We start from the raw sequence: 15,001 nt of genomic DNA on the forward strand, positions 1-15,001 counted from the left end.
CTTTTCAGCTGCTCCACGAGCGCAGGAAATGTTCACCAAGGGGCGCAGAGCAGCATCCATTCCAGAAAAAAGAGGTAGTTCAAATGTTTGGGGGAACCTGAGTGTGCGAATGGGCTGTATTCGGGATAGGGGAGCAGGAATTGCGCCGTCGCAAGAGCGCTTTGCAAAAATCCATCCTAGCTCTGCTGGCCAGAGCTTGGCTTCTTTGGTCCATGGATGTCGCCGAGACTTTGCAGGAAAGTCTTCAAGTGAACAAATTCACGATTTGAATCCCGAGGGGATCATCCTCAAAACACCGTTGCATAACGTTGCGGAAAGAGGCACTTGCCGATAACAAGCTTTGTTTTTGTCCCGCTTGAGCAGCGCTGCGTTCAGCACATCACTGCACGCCTTTCTTGAGACGCATCGAGCGCGTCCTGGAATCTGTGAAAAAAGTGTAGAGTCGATCGTTTCCTTCACAGTGCAATCAACGCCGCTCTCACACAGGCGGTCCGTGCAACCGCTTTTCAACGCTGCTTCCCATCGCGTAGAGTCCACCGCCTGCGTATTCAGCAGCCTTGTGTTTTTGTATTACACAGTTCGAAATTTTTGAGGGAGGGGGCGATCCCCTCCCCCCCCCCCCCCGTCCTAAACTCACCACTGTTAGGATATTCTTTTTTGAAGTCAAGAATATTGTCGCCTGATAATTGCATTGAGCAAGAAACTCCGAGTTGCGACAACTCTGTAAACCTCCATTGTGCTTATTGTGGACCTTTTGGCTGATTATTTCAATATCTCTTATATTGATTTATCCCTATAGAGATCAGTCTATTCTTAGTATTCTTTCATTCAACATCATATACCTCCACTGATGAGCTCAGGAGGAGCGAAACAGCTGTCTGGAGGGTCATTGTCAATATCAATCTATATACCGGAATTGTCCTCGCTGTGGTGATGGTGATGTGAGTGCAGAGGTTGGATCGGCCAAGAGCGCAATGTGGTGGTGTGGTGTATTGGATCTCTTATATTGGCAAATATATTGTTTGCTATTGTTGTTTTTTTATGCAATTTTCAGATGTTAATGAATGTACCAGCTTGAACCATCACTGCCATCAAAATGCTACATGCACAAACTCAATGGGTTCATACACGTGTGAATGTAAAATTGGTTTTGAGGGAACTGGTACAAACTGCACCGGTAAGTTGCTTTAGCTCAGCATGTAGCCTGAATACTTACATGTATCGACGAGAGTACATAATCCCCCAGAGTGGGCAACTGGGATGGGGTTGTGAGACGGCGTGATCCGTGATGTACGTAATTTTGTTTGGGTCGGACTTGCCTCATGCCATCAACGCCATGCACCACGGTCCACACTTCCGCTACTCATGATATCATTATTATGACGTGCAACATGGATTTCGCCGTCCCAGTGCTCAAGGAACAGGTCTGGCAGCGCTGGATGAGATCTCCATCTTCTGAGCCTCTGAAGCAGACATTTTTGCAATCAGTCAACCATGCCTCAACTGTGATGGGCCGGACAAGTCTGGCTTGGGAATTTCGTGTCCAGGCTAAGCTCTGTGCAGGCAATCTGCGTGACAAACAGTGGTGGTCGGTGACAATATCGGTTGCTGGTGTTAAATTATGCACTCCTCTGGTATCCCAACCCTGATTGATGCACATGGGCAGGATAACCTGGCAAAAGCAAACTGCTTTGGCTCTTTCTTTACCAAGAAATGAAATCTTGCCTCCGACATCAAAACTCTCGATGATGCCCTACACCAAGCTGACAATCCCCAAGCTTCTGTCAATGCATTACATTCATGGGGACAAAGTGGCATGTAAGGTTTGCACCATCAAAGTCATGGCTTCTACGAATCTCCTGCCATCAACAGCCTTGGCCTATCCCCGCAATACACTTTGGAACAGCAGCCACACCTGAAACTCCTCGGAGTTATTGTTGACTCCAAGCTATCATTTTCCACGCATCGCCAGGCAGTTGCTGCCAGGTTGAACTCACTTCTTGGCCTCCTATGTAGAGCTGCTTGCTTTCTGGACTGTCGTGGCATGCTGGCCGTGTATCATAGCTTCGTCCAGCCTCTGCTCGAGTATGCTCCCCTTGTCTAGATGGGAGCTGCTCCGTCCAACTTTGAACACCTTCACAGAGTGCAGAGGCGGGCCCTCCACATCCTGGGACCCAACCTCTTGCTACGGAGGCTCGAGGCTCCAAGGACAGTGATGGTGTTGACTTTCGTCTGCAAGCTTCTGTGCCAACCAGGTCATCCTCTGCTGAGATCCATGTTCTCTCCCCCCCCCCCCCCCCCCTCCTCTCCTTGTCCACCATGCCGCACCTGTAACCCGGATACAATGCCAACAGTCTGCTTCACATCCCAACCAACTGGAAATTGTTCTCCCTCCAGGTACTCTTAACTACCTAAGATGCACATTTCCGTCCAACATCAGCAACACCTGGAACATGCTGCCATCCTCTTCACCAAGCCGCCATCTCCTAAGGGCCTACAATCCTTCAAAACGAATGCCCACTACAATCTTTGCCAAAGCCAATAGCTGTGGGCCAAAGACTTCCTCTAACTGGTCAGACCTATTTCCATCGTGAAGCTCTAAGGTCATAAAAAACACCGACTGGTGCATGAAGTTTTGAACGACCTGAGTGGATCGATTGCATGTATTTTTACCTACATTTCGACTCAGACATGATCTTGAACACCATGACAAACCATGGTGTTTGCCACGTTGCCGCTAAGATTGGGCTACTAAATCGAAGTGAAGCATGTTTGCCATTATTATATTATCAGAATTTGACTATGCATCTGCTGCCCATGCCCCTTCTTATCGTCTTATCAGGATAAGCGCCTTAATAGTTTGTTCAAACGTGTGGATCGCTCGGTGGGCAGGGCAGCCCCTCGCACTCACACGGCTCCCTTACTTGAACGCATGAACGCCCATACCCTCAGCATATACATGTACACCCACAAGCACATCATTGTATTCATTTGGCGCTGCCTGAACAAATTTTCAAGTACTTTGTTTGCAAGCTTTTTCACCCGTAGTCCCTCTCTCCGAACACAAGGAGGGAGCAGTAAGTTACTCATCATACCTGTGTCCACCACTGCATCCTCAGCTAAGCGCATTAGCCATGCTTGAGCTATCCTTTGGAACCACCTCCCAGACACAGCATGCCTCGAAATAAGACGCTCCACTTTCAAATAGCTAAGCCTGGCCTTTCTGTTAGGCAGTACCCTCAACTAAGATGAACTCATCTGCTTCACAATCTCCCTCTCTCTCTCACTCTCTCACTCTCTCTCACTCTCTCTATCTCTCTTTCTCTCTCTCTCACTCTCTCTCTCTCTCTCTCCTTTCTTCCTGGTTGGCGTGCTTATGACATTTGTTTTCCCTGCTGCCTTGCTCATATTAGTTATCTGACTTATCTTCTTCTTTGTTAGGTTTGTCCGCTTATTTTTATATATATTTTTTCTCTTATTATCAGTGGGACCATTGTCATTAGGTTTAGGCCTGTTTTGGAACTCCACTCTAAATAAAGCCAAACAACAACAAACCCGAGCACTGGGGAACCAGGCACGTTTTCGTGTCACACGCTGGGGGTGAAAGGGTAGTGTTCTAGTATTTTTGTCACCGTGGAAACCTGTTAGGGTTATCTATTTTGATGTCAATTTTATTTTCAGAATATCTCTAACATAGCTATGAATAGGATGAAGGCCGCAGACATCACGCGACTACGTTACTCGTTTGACATGTATTACCGTGTATTTTGTAACAAAAATATATATATGTATCTTGATGTTATTTCTAACACCTTTCTAATTACAGTACTTAACTTCAGTTTCTTTGGTTGTATCCTTAGTTCCGTTTTTTCCCACTGATGATAGGAACGAGAAAATCGATTCTGGGTTTTCAATAATATTTTTGTTATAAAATACACAGTAATACATGTCAAACAAGTAATGTAGTCGCGTGATGTCTGCGGCCTTCATCCTATTCATAGCTATATTAAAATTATTATCTCCACGTAGGTTATTTTTAATATCTCTAACGTTGGCACATATATTATTGTTGGCTAACGTTGTGGTTTCTACACAATTTTCAGATGTTAACGAATGTACCAGTTTGCAACATGTGTGTCATGACAATGCTACATGTACAAACTCAATGGGTTCATACACATGTAAATGTAACATTGGTTTTGAGGGAAATGGTACAAACTGCACCGGTAAGTTACTTTAGATTAGCATGTAGCCGGAATGTTTCCATGCCAGCATCCAATCAGAAGGCAGAAGCATAAGCATTACATTGGTATGCTTTTAGAGACGTTCCAGGTAATTTCCATACATTGAGTGTCAAGGATGGTTTCACTGGATTTCACTCTTTCTGGTGACCAGCTAATGAATGGCAACAGGATATAAATTGCATTTCACCAGTGTAACTCTTTCAAACTATAATCTATTGAAACTGATTGAAAATGCGTGAAGCAATTCATGTTGTATGTAATAGGCATGAAAGTCAATGTCTGCGCCGATCGGAACCTATTAAGAGAGCATGTCTGAGATTACCAAAGTATGTGTGCAAGTGAATCTCTCCGATTTCACTCAAAATTTGCAGGTAGGTTCCCTTTGGGGTGTGGATCGATTGTGCAAAGCCCTTGAAAATTCTTCTGGAGGGAACCTTGAAAAACTTGCGTACCCCTCAAAAATGGCCGAAATATCACATTATTTACGGGTCTAGAAACAAGTCATGCCACAGCGTTTACGAACAAGCTACGAACAAAAATCCATCAAGCCAACATTGCCTCACCTTAGAAGAGTTCCTGGAGCAGTACCACTTAGCCACGCCAGGATCCCAGAAGACGGGGGCCATCACCCCCTGACGCAACAAATGATTGCGTCGAACAACAGCTCCGAACTGCGTTCGGATGATGAGTGACCACGGCTCTGGAGCAACTGCGGTCACTGTTGCCTTGTCCTTCGAGGGGCCGGCGGCAGACTTGACAGTGTCACCCGGTACCAGAGGAGGGACGTCACGAGTGCGGTGCCGGAGGTCGTATTGCCGTGTAGACTAGGCTTTCTGCTGTGCATCACCAGCTTGAAATGCGTCGTTGGTTGACAGAACCAGGCAGAAGTTGCGATGGCAGCTGAGGAAGTGGGGTTTTGACTTTGCGTCCCACCAGCAATTCGGTAGGACTATAACGACAGTGTAGCAAGGCGGTAGCTCTATAGGCAAGTAGAGCACTATGCCACTGCCTCGTGGTGGCATTCTTCTTGAGCATGTCCTTGACGGTACGGACCATGCGCTCGGCTTCTCCATTACTCTGCGGGTAATGTGGACTGCTGGTGACGTGCTGGAAATTGAGTTGACGGTTGAACGTGCGGAACTCCTCCGAAGCACATTTCTGGCCATTGTCAGAGCGAACAATGGCAAGAACACCATGGCGGCTGAAAAGCGAGTGGAGTGTGTCCACGAGTTTATTAGCGGTGGAAGACGACATGGTGATGACCTCAGGGTAACAAGAGTAGTAATCGACCACGAACAACCAGTTGGTGCATTTATGCTGGAAGAAATCCACACCAACCGTGTGCCAGGGCCGTTCAGGAGTGGCGGTGGCTATGAGCGGCTCAACTGGCTGCAGGCGATGCTGTAGGCGTGGGTTCGAATCCCACTTCTGACACCATGTTATGTTGTTCTGTTATCTTGCATGAACAAGGACAAAGACAAAGGAAACTAATAAAACTACAAGGATAAGCGTTGGTGAAAAAGAAGGCAGTACAGAAACAAGGATCCCGAGAGTGTCCAGATGCATACGCATAGAATCCTAGTTAGGTAACACACGGATATGTGCAAGGCACGCACAAGGAGCGTAGTGCGTGCAGGGTACAACAAGAATGCATAATATAAGACATGTGAGTTACATACATAGAACACAGTAGATGCAGCACAGAGCAGGGGAGCATCATACATGGACAGGGCAGTCCAAAAGAGTACATGCATAAACATAAATAAGGTAGTGCATGCACACCAATCGTCTAGAAAATAGCCAATTTACAAGCGCTGGCAAAACAGCCAGCTACGTCCTCATTTGGCAAGAACTATACGCCGGCAGATAGTAGAACACCTCTTCTAACGCTGAGGACATTCCCCCATCTTCACGCAATTTTCGACTCCGTCATTTGTGTTGCTTTCCAGCTTGAGAAGTAAACATTTCGAGATATGCAATGGTTTTGATGGTTGCATTTTAGCAAGAGTACATAACTCTTGATTCTAGTTGCATTGCAAGTCGATTTGTTGGACTCACTTCTCCCCCTTGGTAAAAGTCACCTGCATCAAACGGAGTTGCTGGTATGTCTCGCGGCCGTTGAGGATGATGCGAGAAGACGGAATCTTCATCTGGTTCAGGTCATTGGCGATCGGATCTCTTTGGCTGATGTCGATGAAGAGACTGTCATCAGCCGTTTTCGCTATAGCAAGGCTCTGCTGGAAAAGTAGCATATTTTAGCGGCTACTTTGGCTAGTTATGACTGCACTGTGTGTTACACAAACTGCTCCATGTACTAGAGCGCTGTGCAGGAGAGTACCACTCCATCATGTACTGCAGCTCTATGCGAGACCACTGCTCATATGCATGGAGCGAGTGAGCTGCACTCAAAACAAATTTTCTGTTCGCGGGACGTTTACAGTCGAAAAAAAGCCCTAGTTTTGGCTTGTTGAGTGCCTCTAGTCATGATTCTCGAAGTTCTCCCGAAAATTCGATTTGCTGATGCTTTGTACTCTTATGCTAGCAAATACACTGTTGGCTAATGGTGGTTTTTTACCCAATTTTCAGATATTAACGAATGTACCAGTTTGAAACATGACTGCCATCACAATGCTACATGTACAAACTCAATGGGTTCATACACATGTGAATGTAACACTGGTTTTGAGGGAACTGGTACAAACTGCACCGGTAAGTTTAGATTAGCAGGGAATTTTTCCGCGTTATGAATATTGTCGCTTTAGTATCTTTCAACAATTTGATCTTAGACTTTGGACAACAGCGTGCGCACATAAGGTGATGAGATTTGGTATGATGGAAAGGTATAGAAAGACAACTAGCCGTGAGGAATTTATTGTACAAGGTTCATACTGTTTTGGTCCTCCTCGTCGCTGCTCTCGGCACCGGTAACAAAAAAATTGCTCGGGATCCGACTCTCTCGCTTTCGCTAGTTCATCTCTCTTCCTGTCCGCTATTTTCTAAAGGGAAGTCGACCGCTTGCCTTCTCTAGTCGATCGGTTGCCTTCTCTATAGGATTTCGGGTGAGCAGCACGACTACCTGTGTGGTTTAAATCAGTCGCCGTTCTTTGCAAGATTATATTTTGAAAGACGACAACCGTTGCAGTACTTGTAAATCTCCACGATTCGCTGGATACTCGGAGCTTTGAGCTGGAGGTGAGGGAACTGCGATCTTAGCTTGGCGAGCGATCCCTGAGGTAAGTGATCTCGGCAATTTTTCAAAACGGAACTGATTCCGAGTAGCCAATTACTTTATTGTGAGTCGCACTGCTCTTGCCTGTACAGGGTGACAAGAAAATGTATTTTGATGTTGCGCAGTATCAATCAGAATCACCTACCCGTCGCTCTCATAATCCACTCGAAATCTAGCTAGACCTTTCTGGTACTAGTGAACTCACTTACTAACCAAAATTTGGATGAAATGGGCTGCCAAGCGAGTATTGGCGACATAAAAACAAAGCTGAAAGATAACCGACAATATTATGATGACGCGAACCAAGTAGCCTCAATGTTTCCATGCCAGCATCCAATCAGAAGGCAGAACCATACGCAATGCCAAGGTATGCTTTTAGATATGTTCCAGGAAGATTTCCATCATTGAGTGTCAAGGACTGCATCACCAGATGTCATGCTTTCTCAAGGACGAAACACTAGTGACCAGCTAAAGAATGACAACAGGATTTAAATTGCATTTCAACAGGGCTAACTCGTTCAAACTGTACTCTTTTGAAACCGACTTGAATATGTGTGAAACCGTTCATCGCGGTCGATGCCCTCCTCTCTAATTCCCAGGCAGCCAGAGATCCGACCTCCCCATGCACAAGCACTCTTCTCTACCAGTAATAGCAATGGGATGAACTAAAACTGTTTCACGACTGCATACTTCAATGAAAACAGGACAAGACAGAGCTGGACAAGAGAAGTCACAGAACGAGACTAGACTGAGAACTGGAAAGAAAGGAACAGATGGCAGAATATGAGCATGCGCAAATCCAGCAATCACACACATGACAATGATCCACAAAACATTGCAACAACAAAATGATCATTCCAACAGGAAAGTAAGTCCGCAAAAACATCAGAGCAAAAGCACAAGAAGAGTCATTCTTACATGACGCGTGACCGTATCCTAGGAATTATCCAATCACCACCTTTCCCGCCGCGGGCGTGATTTAGCCATCATGCCCGCTGCCCTTGGCAACACTGACGTCACTTCAGGTATGATTGACAATCATGCCCGTGGTCAAGTGGCAACGGATTATAGCCAATATTATGACAAGGCGCGGGTTTTGAAGAAAGAAGTGGACGTACAGTGTACCATGTAGAAAGGAATGTCAGTTGACGGGAGGCAGTTTTTGTGATTCGTACCGGCTGTGAGGATGGAGCCTTCTTCCAAGATATTTCTACTCGTTTCGGAAGACCATGTTGACTCCGTGATTAGCGCTCGATTCCGAGAAAGTTCCAAGAATTCCACGAACTCTTGGTTCAAGGTGGCAGGTGCTTTCCGTGGTACGTACCACAAAATGAACTCTTTTGGGAGAACTCGAGCAAAGCTGAACTCAGCGAATTCCTGGCGGCTCTCAACGTAGGTGCTCGTAGCCAGGACGAGCAGTGTTATCAACGTAAACAGTCTACAGGGCCTCAGAGCGGCATTGTTCAGAAAGCTGCGCGATGAGCGCTGAAGTGATAAGATAGGATCAGCGTGAAACATTGTGCTCGGTTTCGTTCCTGTGCTGTGTCTTGCGTTACTACGCCCTCGACTCTTTGATGCTGTTGTACATGCTGGAAAGAGACTGGCTATGTTTTTTTCCTTGCAGCTTGTACTGTTGTAGATCTACATGACTGTACCACAATGCATATGTAGAACTACATGTAGATGTAGTTTTTACTTGTTGCATGTTTCTGGCAGTGATTTTATTGAACGGAGTCTAGTACTAGCTGTCCAAGTACTAGCAGACTAGCTCTGGGCGTAGATGAAACTGTTCTCTGGTGTCTTCTCGACTCTTCTTACTTCTTGTGTTCTGGCTGTGACTAGTGCAGAGTGACTTTTCACTGAACTGTGCTAGTCTTTGAGTAGGCTACGTCGTTCCGTAGATCTACGTGCGGCGTGCGCATGGGTCAAGTAAGAAATTCAATCATACACTGTCTGTCAGGCTTGATGGCTGAATCATGCCCTCACTCCCAGCCCTCGGGCCTATGGCCCTCGGGCTGGGAGCTCAGGCATGATTCAGCCATGAAGCCCTCCAGACCATGTATGATTATAAACTTCACAAAACCCAAAAACACGCAAATCAAACAAACGATCCACCACACCATTCATTTGTGTGCAATGTGCATGAAAGTCAAAATCTGCGCCGACCAAGCATCGATAGAACTTTTCCCATTAAGTTTTTGCCCGCAGAAAGGAATGCTCTTCCAATTAGGTTTTTGGTGTCCATTTCTCGAAAAGGGGTATCATGTTTTGAGCCTAATTCAGTCAAAATTAGATTTCAAAAGCTCAGAGATCAATTATTCGTGAATGGACTGCAGGGCAACTGGGAATTGGGTTTGAAAAATGACAGGATTCAGATTCTCATTTTAGAACACTAAGAAAGAGCACAAACTTCAGGTCCTTCAATTTTTAATTTTGGAAAATAGAAGTTTGTGCTCTTTCTTTTTTATAGTGCCCAAGTATTTTTACTCCTTGGGAACTTGTTAGGGTATTCTCTTTTGATCCTTTCAATATCTCGTATATTGGCAAATATAGTGTTGGCTAATGGTACCTTTTTGACGCAATTTTCAGATGTTAATGAATTCACCAGTTTGAAGCATGAATGTCATGATGATGCTACATGTACAAACTCAGTGAGCTCATACACATGTGAATGTAAAATTGGTTTTGAGGGAAATGGTGCAAACTGCACCGGTAAGTTACTTTAGCTTAGCAAGTAGCCGGAATGTTTTTCAATATCTAAGGAAAAAATTGGAGGCTTATCCAATTTCTAAAGACAAGTTTTCAGCACCGACGCAATCCACACAGTCAAGTAAGCCAATTTGGTTACCGAACGTTTTCGTTCCCTTATCATCATGGGTAAGTACAGGGAAAAATAGAAACATGTCAAAATACAGCAATTTATAGGGCTACAGCAAAAACATAGATCGAGAACCTCACTCTATACATGTGGGAAAACATTAAATTCAGCAGAATAGGTCAAACAGAGGGTTAAGGTGAAGAAATGACCAAAACATAATGAAAACATCAGTGAGGAGAAGCATTCCTGACACTTTCACGAGGATTAGCGCCGATGATTTCATTATGTGTTAGTCACTTCTTCACCTTTACCCTGTATTTGACCTGTTCTGCTGAACTTTTGTTCCACACGTATATCATGAGGTTCTCGATCTATGCTTTTGCTGTAGCTCTATAAATTGCTGTATTTTGACATTTTCCCATTATTCCCTTTACTTACCCATGATGATAAGGGAACGAAAACTTTCGGTTACCAAATTGGCGTACTTGACTGTGTGGATTGCGTCGGTGCTGACACCTTTTCTTTCGAAATCAATATCTGTTAGGTGTTCTCTTCTTATGAATCAAGTATCAGAATATCGCAACAAAGAGGACAAGCTCTGTGGTCACCATTCTTTATCGTGACTACTTTACTATCACAATATCGGACATGAGAGAGAGAGAGAGAAAGAGTGATGTGAGATGTACATGTAAAAGAAAAGAAAGGAGAAAAAAGTTTTATGGTAGTGTTGCGAAACCACAGGTTCTCGAGAGTGAAAGGCCTTCTCGCTTGTGACATTGTGTTCGTTTCAATGCAGTTGTATCTCTACTCCGCCGTACCGCTGATGTTTTCGACGTGCTATACGTTAGGCGCTGCATCTGCCGCTAGGGTTTATCGGGTGTTAGCGGCCGTCGTGAGTTCCCTTCGGGAACGGATACGATAATTTACTTTTTACTTTTTATACGCTACAGGGGCTATGGGCGGTTTGCTGTGTGCGCTGTAGTTGTATGTTGTATGTGTATGGTTTTCTCAAATACGCTGTCATTTTCACGCTATAACTACCTGGTGGTTTTAGTGTTAGTTATTCATTGTTATTAGTCGATCTGATTGAATTATACTGTCAAGAGTGAATAGTTGTCCTCGTGCCGTGTGGTCGTTTGTTCCTGACACTTTAGAGAACCAGAGGGTTCATAACAGGTCGTAATAATAAGGAATGTGTACCAGACAGCTTGTTGCAATAATAGAGTTGTTATATCCAAAAAATTCCATTAACTCGTTGTTGTCTGGCCATGTCTGCATCTATTATACTCTTCATTGCACTCATAAAATTGCTTTCTCCACGCCGACTCTTTATATCCAAAACGCTTGTTTAATTATCAGACTGTCTCTTATATTGGTACACATGTTTCTGGCTAATAATGTTTTCTCACACCATTTTCAGATGTTAATGAATGCACCAGTTTGAAACATGAATGTCATGATGATGCTACTTGTACAGACACAAGTGGTTCATACACGTGTAAATGTAATTCTGGTTATGATGGAAGTGGTACGACCTGCAATAGTAAGTGTGAGCAGATTGGCATGTAGCCTGAATGCATTTCCATGTGTTAATATCCGTACCGACCAAGCATCATTGGCCAGGGCGAAGTTTCTCCTGTTGCTGACAGGTGGGTCCTTTCAGTCCAGGTTGATAGTGTTAGTAACAGCTAGTATAGCTTATCCACACACTTTCCCTTTCCCAGGATGGTTGGCGAGAATCAAAAGTTTGGAAAAAATCGCTACAGATTGGATAAAGTGCATCTTGACGTCCAGGTCAAGAGCATGCATGTCGTGTTGCAGGCCTTCCAGCCGGGACTTTCCCTCAACATGCAGCATAGAGACTAGGGCGAGTAGGGTCAAATCACGTTGTTCATGACGTAAGAAGTCTGCTATGTGGGCGCGCCACATACCCGGCCCATGCAACCAGTGTAGGCCGCGCGCTGGTCATCTCCAAGCGACCTTGATGGCATGGACCATGGTCATTCCTTGCTGTTGCAGATCTACGTCGATCATCAGCATGTAAACTAGCCGTAGTTCCTGTTGAACCAAGTTCGGGGTGAACGAGGTTAGTGTGAAAAATGCATCCCTGTTCTTACTGCAAGAGGAAATCTCAAAGAATTCTTGCCAATGCAATACTGCTAGAAGCTATAACGATAGTTTCTACATGTTCTGAGCAGAGCATGAAAGAAATATAATGCATCTTACCTCCTCCATCATGATCCGTTTCGAATAGCCCCTCAGGAACGATCGTGATCATGTGCATTGTGTCGTGCACCAGAAAGCATTATTCTACGTCATGAGGCAAGTGATTTCATCATTCCTCTTGCATTAAAATCCAAAACTACACGCAAAAATTCAGTCACTTTTGCATCAACTGTTGCACCTAAAAATGTTGGTGGCGCAAGGAGAAGCTTGCCGTTTGGAGTGACAAGTGATCACCGCTGCTTTTTCTTGTCAGAGTCAACAATACACTTTGTTCTTCAGCTTTGGGAGTGGTGTTGGAGTAGAAATTGCTGACTAGACGTCGCGGAAGGGCGATCTTTCCTGCGCAGGTACGAGTTTGGACGTATTTCAGAATGGTCGAGTGGAAAATTCAAAATTATATATTTCAAGAAAACCCAAAAAGGATGATGGGGACATGTCCTCAGTGCAAGAAGGGGTGTTCTACTACCTGCCGGTTTATAGTGTTTGCTAATTGAGGACGTAGCTTGCTGTTTTATCAGCGCTTGTAATTTGGCTATTTTCAAGACGATCATTTGTGGCGTCAAGGGACGATTGCCCTCGTCTTCTGGGATACTGGCGTGGCTAAGCGGTACTGCCCCAAGAACTCTTCTAAGGTGAGGTAATGTTGGCTTGATGGAACTTTGTTCGTAGCTTGTTCCTGTATACTGTGCCGTGGCTCGTTTGTAGACCCATAAATCGTGCGAATATGGGGCAATATTGAGGGTGTGCCAATTTGATGGTTCCCTTATAAAGATTTTGCACGGGCTTTGGAATGTCGATCTACACCCCAAAGCAAACCTACCTGCAAAGTTTGAGCGAAATCTGAGAGATCGACTTGCAAAAATATTCTGGTTTTCACAGACATGCTCTCTTAACATAGCCAGCAATCGCATGTCACCACGTACTTTGAAAATCAACATAATTTTTCGAATCGACCTTTTTTCCGGATCACTTTTCAACGAGGACGAAGCAAAGTCGGCCGAACGAAGCCTAGAGGAAGAAAATCACCCTCTCCACTTCACCATCACGATACTGACATAGATACGAGATGAAACAACTAAAAAATCCACAAGAAAACTGTACGGCCATCATCGCGCTGACTTTGGTCTGACTTTGGTCTGAGAATTTCTATCACGATCAAAAATGTACGAGGAGCACTCAAAAATAAGCCACAGACGTACCTTTATCGCTCTCTACTCCTTTTTCAAGGCACAAAAGTCGAGTCTCCACTTTCAAACCAGGAACCAGACATACCAGTGGTCCTTTTCAGCTGCTCCACGAGCGCAGGAAAGATTCACCAAGGGGCGCAGAGCAGCATCCATTCCAGAAAAAGAGCTAAAATACGAGTGAGACTGCATGACTGAGTACATGAGTACATGTATGAGTACATGCAGAAAATAGTCAATTTCAGCGTTTCTGCTCCAAACAGCAACTAGCTTCGACTAGAAACAAAGATTACACCAAAGGATCAAACAACAACCATTTTCTGCAGATTTTTCCAGATGGCTTCCTTGTGCTCGGCCCAGCACGCCAAAAATCACACCTCGGAGGAGTACAAAAATTACAACTCTCAGATGTCCTCGATTGCTGGCCATGCTAAGCCAATTTGGTAACCGAACGTTTTCGTTCCCTTATCATCATGGGTAAGTACAGGGAATAATGGAAAAATGTCAAAATACAGCAATAATATATAGAGCTACAGCAAAAGCATAGATCGAGAACCTCGCGCTATACGTGTGGGAAAAAAATAAACATTCGGAAGAATAGGTCAAACAGAGGGTTAAGGTGAAGAAATGACTAAAACATAATGAAAACATCAGTGAGGAGAAGCATTCCTGACACTTCCACGAGGATTAGCGCTGATGATTTCATTATTTGTTAGTCATTTTCTTCACCTTTACCCTTGGTTTGACCTGTTCTGTTTAATTTTTTTCCACATATGTAGCGTGAGGTTCTCGATCTATGCTTTTGCTGTAGCTCTATATATTATTGCTGTATTTTGACATTTTTCCATTATTCCCTGTACTAACCCATGATGATAAGGGAACGAAAACGTTCGGTTACCAAATTGGCGTACTAGACTGTGTGGATTGCGTCGGTGCTGACACCTTTTCTTTCGAAATCAATATCTGTTAGGTGTTCCCTTCTTATGAATCAAGTATCAGAATATCGCAACCAAGAGGAGAAGCTCTGTGGTCACCATTCTTTATCGTGACTACTTTACTATCACAATAGCGGAAATGAGAGAGAGAGAGAGAGAGAGAGAGAGAGAGAGAGAGAGAGAGAGAGAGGGAGAGGGAGAGGGAGAGAGAGAGAGAGTGGTGTGAGATGAACATGTAAAAGGAAAGAAAAGAGAAAAAAGTTTTATGGTAGTAATAATAAAGAATGTGTACCAGACAGCTTGTTGCGATAATAAAGTTGTTTTATCACTCTCTTAGTATTGACTCCCATTGATTTTTGCTATAC

General features: G+C 44.4%; 1 protein-coding gene across 1 annotated transcript in view; it reads left to right on the top strand.

Annotated features, from left to right (window-relative positions):
* Positions 1 to 11,717: 11,717 nt before the first annotated feature.
* LOC135819778 (uncharacterized) overlaps positions 11,718 to 15,001 on the top strand; it is a 37,524-nt gene continuing 34,240 nt past the window's right edge. The window contains exon 1 of the mRNA XM_065333047.1: positions 11,718 to 11,834. The gene's annotated coding sequence lies outside the window, so the exon portion shown is untranslated. The remainder of the gene's footprint in view (positions 11,835 to 15,001) is intronic.

This window comes from Sycon ciliatum, chromosome 6 (genome assembly GCF_964019385.1).
Source record: "Sycon ciliatum chromosome 6, ocSycCili1.1, whole genome shotgun sequence".
NCBI lineage: Eukaryota > Metazoa > Porifera > Calcarea > Leucosolenida > Sycettidae > Sycon > Sycon ciliatum.